We start from the raw sequence: 7747 nt of genomic DNA on the forward strand, positions 1-7747 counted from the left end.
TACTAAAAGGGTGGCAACAACCCCAGAAAAATATGCTTTAGCCAAATCAGAAGAGATCCCAAATTGTGGGGGGGGGGAGAAGGGGGATAAAAAGAGGTTCAGAAAGAAAAAAAAATTAAAAAAAGAAAACCAATAAAGAAAAAGTATAAAAGGATAATATATATATATATATATATATATATATATATATATTATTAGATAAACTAGTTAAAAAATGTTAAAAAAGAAAAGGGTAAAAGTTAAAAAAATTTAGCAGAAGAAGAAAAAAAAATTGAAAAAGAAAAGAAAAAAAATTAATTTAACTGCAAGGCTAAAGAATCATGGGGAGAAAGCCATGAGTTCCGTGCTTTGCTTTCTCCTCCTCTGGAATTCTGCCGCTCTCCTTGTTATTGAAACTACACTCCTTCGTAGGTGAACTTGGTCCTGGCTGGGTTTCTTGCTGAACTTCTGGGGAGGGGCCTGTTGTAGTGATTCTCAAGCGTCTTTGCCCCAGGCGGAGTTGCACCACCCTGACCCTGGGCGGGCTGAGTAATCCGCTCGGGTTTGCTTTCGGGAGCTTTTGTTCCCTGAGTGCTTTCTGTAGAGTTCTGGAAGACGGGAATGAAGATGGTGGCCTCCCGGTCTCCGGCCTGGAGGAGCAGAGAGCCCGGGGCCCCACTCCTCAGTGTGCCCCCAGAGAACAGCACCCAATGACTCCCTCCACCCTGGCCTCCGGCCGCGCTCCGAGCTGACCGAGCCTGCGACCGGTTCAAGGTAACCCCGAGCTGAGAGTCACCTCGCTCTGTCTCTGTAGCCGGCTTCCCGTTCTAATACCTGTGAGCTCTGTGACACTCAGACCCCCGATCCTTCTGTGACCCTGCGGGACCTAAGGCCACACTGACCCCAGGTGGGCTTCACCCTGGTTAAGCCTCTGGATCAATGTCCCTCAGCGGAACAGACTTTTAAAAGTCCTGATTTTGTGCTCCGTTGCTCTGCCGCTCGCCGGGAGCCGGCCCCTCCCCCCGTGGTCTATCTTCCCGTCGCTTTGGATTCACTTCTCCGCCAGTCCTACCTTGCAGAAAGTGGTTGATTTTCTGTTTCTAGAGTTGCTGTTCTTCTCTTCAATCTCCCGTTGGATTTGTAGGTTTTTGTAATCTTTAGATAAGCTATCTAGCTGATCTCCCGCTACCTGAAGTAGTCTCAGCCTGCTACTTCTCTGCCATCTTGACTCCTCCCCCCCAAATACCAACTTTTGTAGCAACATGGATGGGACTGGAAGATATGATGCTGAGTGAAATAAGTCAAGCAGAGAGAGTCAATTTTCATATGGTTTCACTAATTTGTGGAGCATAACAAATAGAATGGAGGACAAGGGGAGATGGAGAGGAGAGGGAGTTGAGGGAAATTGGAAGGGGAGGTGAACCATGAGAGACTATGGACTCTGAAAAACGATCTGAGAATTTTGAAGGGGCGGGGGGTGGGAGGTTGGGGGATCCAGGTGGTGGGTATTGTAGAGGGCACAGATTGCATGGAGCACTGGGTGTGGTGCAGAAATAATGAACACTGTTACGCTGAAAAAAAATTAAAAAAATATATATGGATACAATGTTAATTATAAATAATGAGAGTAGTTTTCTCTTGTCTCAGAGGGATAGCTTTTATTTAATATTTATCACTAAATATGGTATCTCCTAAAGAGTTTACATTATTTTTTAAGTTTTCTGCATCAAATTAAGAAATTCCCTCTACTCCTATTTTGTCAAGAATTTTATGATGAGTACTGAATTTTGTCAAATACTGCTTTAATTATTGAGATTAACATATGATTTTCATCTATTTCTGTAATAATCATTAATTTGTTTCCTAATACTAATCAATCTCACATACCTGGAATTAATTCAAATTGGTCTTAATGTGGCACCAATTTTATATATCACTGGATTTTAATTTGTTAATGCTTTTTAATTTTCATATGCCAAAGAAAGATTAGTCTATAAGTTTAACTTATTTTCTTTAACTTGACAGACACTAATGTCAATATTATGCTGGTTCCATAAAACCAGAAAGGGATTTTTCCTCTTTATCTATGCTCTGGAAATTTTTTAAAAGAGTTTATTAATTTACTTGAGAGAGAAAGAGAGATCAGGAGGAAGAGCAGAGGCAGAGGGAGAAACAGACTCCCCACTGAGCAGGGTGCCAGACATGGGTCTCCATCATAAGACCCAGAGATCATGATCTGAGCCAAAGGCAGATGCTTAACCAACTGAGCTACTCAGGTGCCCCTATGCTCTGGAAATTTTTTTGTAAAATGGTAAAAATGAGTAACTTTGCAACTGTTTTTACAAGGACTTTATGAATGAAAGATTTTGTTAAATGTGATAAATCTAAGGGGATTACATATTTCTAATCTGAAATATTAAAAATAATTATTAAATAATAAAATGAGGGGCCCCCGGGTGGCTCAGTGGGTTATAGCCTCTGCCTTCGGCTCAGGTCATGATCCCAGGGTCCTGGGATTGAGCCCCACATTGGGCTCTCTGCTCTGTGGGGAGCCTGCTTCCCTCTCTCTCTGCCTGCCACTCGCCTACTTGTGATCTCTCTCTGTCAAATAAATAAATAAAATCTTTAAAAAAATAAATAAATAAATAAAAATAAAATGAATGTGACCATGACCCATAATTGCTCATTAGCTTTGTCACAGATTTCTTTTAACCTCAGTTCTCCTTAGGTACATTGACCCTTCACATTCTATTATAATATGCTATACAAGTTATTTTTATCATATATCATTAGTGTCTTCTGATCAATTCCAGGGGAATGTTTTCTTTGTATTGTTTTGCTTCTTTTCCTTCTCAATAGAATCCCTTGGGTATATAATTAATTAAAGGATATAAGAACACTCATATTTTTAGCATGTAAAATTAGCAATGAACTATTTCCCTACCTGGTGGATATAAGAACACTTTTATCAGATTTTCCTGAATTTTTTCCATTTCCAATTGTAAAGAATATAGAAATAACTTTCACTTGTATTAATAATATATATGATATAATTTGAACATATTCACAGCAAAGGCAAGAGAATTTATCTTGTCTAAAATAATATTAAATTCAGTACTACCCAAGTCCATAACTGATCTAAGTTCAAACTTACATACAAGAGTGAGGTAGACACAGAAAATTTACAAAAGCACAGCATATATTCCATCTTTCTGCATTAAGTTTCAACTTAAAAGCTATTTTTCTTTCAATTTCTTACTGAAATAATATTGTCTAAACTTTGAGTACATTCATAATCCATTACCAGCTCTTTTTTTTCATATCCTAGAAGAAAATATGGGAAAACACAGGAATTAAGGTAAACTTTTAGAGTTGGATTTATTATTTTTAATTGTAAATTAAGATAATTTTGTGGAAATCAAAAGCAGATATGTATGAGTAGCTTGATTTTTTTTCTTTTTGGTTAATCATTTTACATCTTTTTTGGTATAGAAATACAAAATGTATAAACAGTATCTATTTACAAAATGCACTTAAATCTGTCCATTGATTTTTTTTTATTATTTATAAGCTTTAAATAACAATGCATAAACTGAGAAAAAACTAAGAAAACGATCTCCAGAAAGAGAGAAATCTTCGCTCTATGGTCATCATTTTGTCACATTTTACTTATCAACTTATTTTTGTCTGATTATACCTTCCTAGAGAGCTATTTTTCCACTTATTAATATAAAAAATAGGAGTTATGAAGATGGTGATTACAAGACAATAGATGTGATAAAGACTACATTACTTCCGTTTATCAGCCAATAAACACAAAGCAGCTTTAGACAGAAGATACCATGAACTACTTTAAATACTTTCTCACTTGATTCTGGAAATCACCATAATATTCAGACAACCCTCTGGACTAGATCAAATTTTATTTTTAAATCAAACTAGGAGAAAACTATTAAAGAAGCAATACATAATTTTTCTGGGAGGCATGAATTTTGACATGAGAGCTGCAAAAAAGAAATAAACTTAAAATGGTGAAAAGTTTAGATATGGTAGACTTTAAAAGACAGCTTCCCATATTAGGAAAGAAAGTTATTTCTTTCACCTGGGTGGCTCAGTGGGTTAAATCCTCTGCCTTCAGCTCAGGTCATGATCCCCGGGTCCTGAGATCGAGCCCTGCAGGGGCTCTCTGCTCAGCGAGGAACCTGTTTCCTCCTCTCTGCCTGCTTCTCTGCCTACTTGTGATCTCTGTCTGTCAAATAAATAGATAAAATCTTAAAAAAAAAAAAAAGAAAGTTATTACCAGCAGTCCAAAGTTTCACAGGTAAAAATGATTCCAAAGAAAAAAATTTACTTTGTTTTTGCTTATTTGTGTTTGTTTTTTGCTCTTAGGGATCATGTTAATGGTAAACTTCATAAGGAAATAATGCAACAGGTCTACAAAACATTCTGAAGAAGGAGGAGGTAGACAACTCTCGATATAGGTCTTACAAACAATACAGCTAATTTCTAAATGTTTTAGGGTGTTGAAAACCACTACCTAAATTGTGTTTGCAAGAGTTTGTACGTTTTTGAATTTACAGGACAATTTCTCCTTTTGTTTATATTTATTTACTTTTCATTGTGTTATGTTAGTCATCATAAAATACATCATTAGTTTTGAGGCAGTGTTTCAAGATTCACTGTTTATGTACAACACCCAGTGTTCTTCTTACACTTAAAAGCTATCCATTATCATAACTGCAATCTTAAAAGTAAAACCTGATAAGTAGATACCTTCCTTAATTTTGTAGAGAGGATTTTAGTTTTATGTACAAGATTGGACAAATTATCTATGAAAAATCTTTTAAATCTAAGATGCTGTGACTATGTTCTATGATTTTCAGACCCATCTGCAATTTTCTGACTTCACACCGAATTAGCATATATTTTGAATTATGTTCTTACTACTGCCATTCATGAAGCAGTAATATATATTATAATGAGTCTTAAACATGTCATGTCCTGTGCTCTTTCTAACAAAATTGTGTGCCCTATTTACACACAATTTCCGTAGAATTTAAGTGAATTCATGAATATTCTCAACTCTATTCATGTACTCAAGGCTATACCGGATATTCAGTATGGATAAAATTTTAAAAGAACAAAGGTGTAGTATTTAAATGACTCTGGATTACTAACACAATACTACTAAATTGGCTATGAACCTGTAAACTTTGTAGAAATAAAATTGCCTAGATCTTATCCAAGGTATTTGAATGAATACACAACCTCGGCTGTGTGTTGGTCATTTAAATATTTACCAACTTTAGAAAACTGGGATTTAGATATACACCCCAAACAGACTCTTTAATCCGAGCTTCAATTTCTTTCCCTAAGAAGTAAGGATTATAATACTCTGTTCAAAAAAGGTTGTTGGAGATATTAATAAGAAAATTTATGTAAATATCCAAATACACTGCATGGTGTGTTGCTGGAGATGAATGAATGTTAGCTTCTCTCCTTCTTTGTTTGTTTATTTGTTTTTAATTGACTCTAGCAAATAATCTTAACCATTTTTTAAAACTCTTTTTACCTAGCTTTGTTAAAACCTGTAAGAGAGAAATGAGGAATCATTCAATGCAGACAGATTTTATTCTTTTGGGTCTGACAGATGACCCTGAATTGCAGGTTGTAATTTTCCTCTTTCTTTTTTACCTACTTGTTGAGTGTAACAGGAAACTTAACCATCATCATTCTCACTCTGCTGGAATCCTACCTGAAGACACCTATGTATTTCTTCCTAAGGAATTTCTCCTTTTTAGAAATCTCGTTCACGACTGTTTGTATTCCACGGTTCCTGGTAAGCCTTGTGACAAAGGACAGAACTATTTCCTATATAAGTTGTATGACTCAGTTGTTTTTTTTAATCTTTTGGGAGTAACTGAATTTTATCTTCTGGCGGCTATGTCCTATGACCGTTATGTGGCTATATGTAGACCTCTCCACTATACCACCATCATGAGCAACAAAGTTTGCTACCAACTTGTACTCAGCTCTTGGGTAACTGGATTCCTGATCATCTTTCCTCCAATCATCTTGGGACTCAAGCTGGAATTCTGTGCTTCCAATGTCATTGATCACTTTATTTGTGATTCTTCTCCCATCCTGCAGATCTCTTGTTCAGATACACATTTCCTAGAGCTAATGTCCTTTTTCTTGGCTGTGCTGACACTAATGGTCACATTGATGTTAGTGCTTCTCTCCTATGGCTACATTATCAAGACAATTCTCAAATTCCCTTCTGCTCAGCAAAGGACTAAAGCCTTTTCTACCTGTCTTCCCACATGATTGTAGTTTCCATCTCTTATGGTAGCTGCATCTTCATGTATATAAAACCATCAGCAATGACAGAGTGACTTTAAGCAAAGGAGTGGCTGTGCTCAATACCTCAGTTGCCCCCTTATTGAATCCCTTCATTTATACACTAAGGAATCAGCAAGTGAAACAGGCCTTTAAGGACAGGGTTCAAAAAGTTTTATTTGCTTCAAACAAATGAGAAAATTCTAAAAAGTATGAAGGGGTAAAATAAAAAAATATTGCCCTTTTATTTTTTTTTAAAAGATTTATTTATTGGGGCACCCTGGTGGTTCAGTTGATTAAGTGGCTGCCTTTTGCTCAGGTAATGATCTCAGGATTCTGGGATCAAGCCCTGTACCTGACTCCCTGCTCAGCAGGAAGTCTGGTTCTCCTCTCCCCATGCTTGTGTGCTCTCTCTCTCTCACTTGCTCAGTCGCTCTCAAATAAATAAAATCTTTTTTTAAAAAGAAAAAAAAAAAGATTTATTTATTTATTTGCAAGAGAGAGAACAAGGGGTTGGGGGTAGAGGGAGAGGGAGAGAGAATCTCAAGCAGACTCCCTGCAGAGGGAAAGTCCAGAGAGTACGCCCACACCGAAAACAGGGCTCCAGCCCAGGACCCTGAGATCATGACCTGAGCAAAATCAAGAGTCAGACACTGAACTGTCTGAGCCCCACACAAGTGTCCCAAAAATGTTGGCCTGTTAATCTTGCTTTATTTTGTTTTACTTTGTACATATTTTCAAATTATTCCACAAATCTATTCTTTTCTTTATTTCAGAAATACAGAATTTTAGATGTGATATTTTTCACAGGTCATATTGTATGAAATAAATGTTTTCAATGAGGTTCTGTATGAGGTTGCATGTTAGATGCTTGTCCAGAACTTGGCATGAAAATGAAATATTCATAGTCAGAATCATATTTTTAGAACAAAAGTGAATATTTGAAAGAGATCACAAAATCACTTATTCAAGAAAGTAGTTTAGTGATAATATATAGCATTATGTTATGAATATAATATATATAATATATAATAATATAAAGCATTATGTTATGAAATAAATGAACATAAGCATTATGTTATGAAGAATTACATAAGTGTCATTTCTAACATGTGAGCAGATTGCAGAAATTATAAAGTAAATCAAAGTAAGATAAAATAATAATTTCTTCTAGAAAATACTTTTCATTCAGTAAGGTAAGAATAAATTTTGAGCTTTGTATGGGTCATGAATGAGAAAAAATGATCAAATTCTAAATGACCCTAAATGAAAATGCTTTTTTAATTAAAATTCTAAAATTTTGAATTCCTGTAATAGATAATGTCTACTTATGCCAGTGAATTGAATTTACTACGTAAGAAATTATTTCATTGTCTTACTTCAAAGTTTAAAGTATATTCTATGTTTTCCACAGGATTTTCCTGATTAA

The 7747-nt window shown here is 35.7% G+C and overlaps 1 pseudogene; it reads left to right on the forward strand.

Moving 5' to 3' along the window:
• The first annotated feature begins 5580 nt into the window (after nt 1-5580).
• LOC125106882 (olfactory receptor 6C6-like) lies at nt 5581-7747 on the forward strand (annotated as a pseudogene).

This window comes from Lutra lutra, chromosome 8, assembly GCF_902655055.1.
Source record: "Lutra lutra chromosome 8, mLutLut1.2, whole genome shotgun sequence".
NCBI classification, from domain to species: domain Eukaryota; kingdom Metazoa; phylum Chordata; class Mammalia; order Carnivora; family Mustelidae; genus Lutra; species Lutra lutra.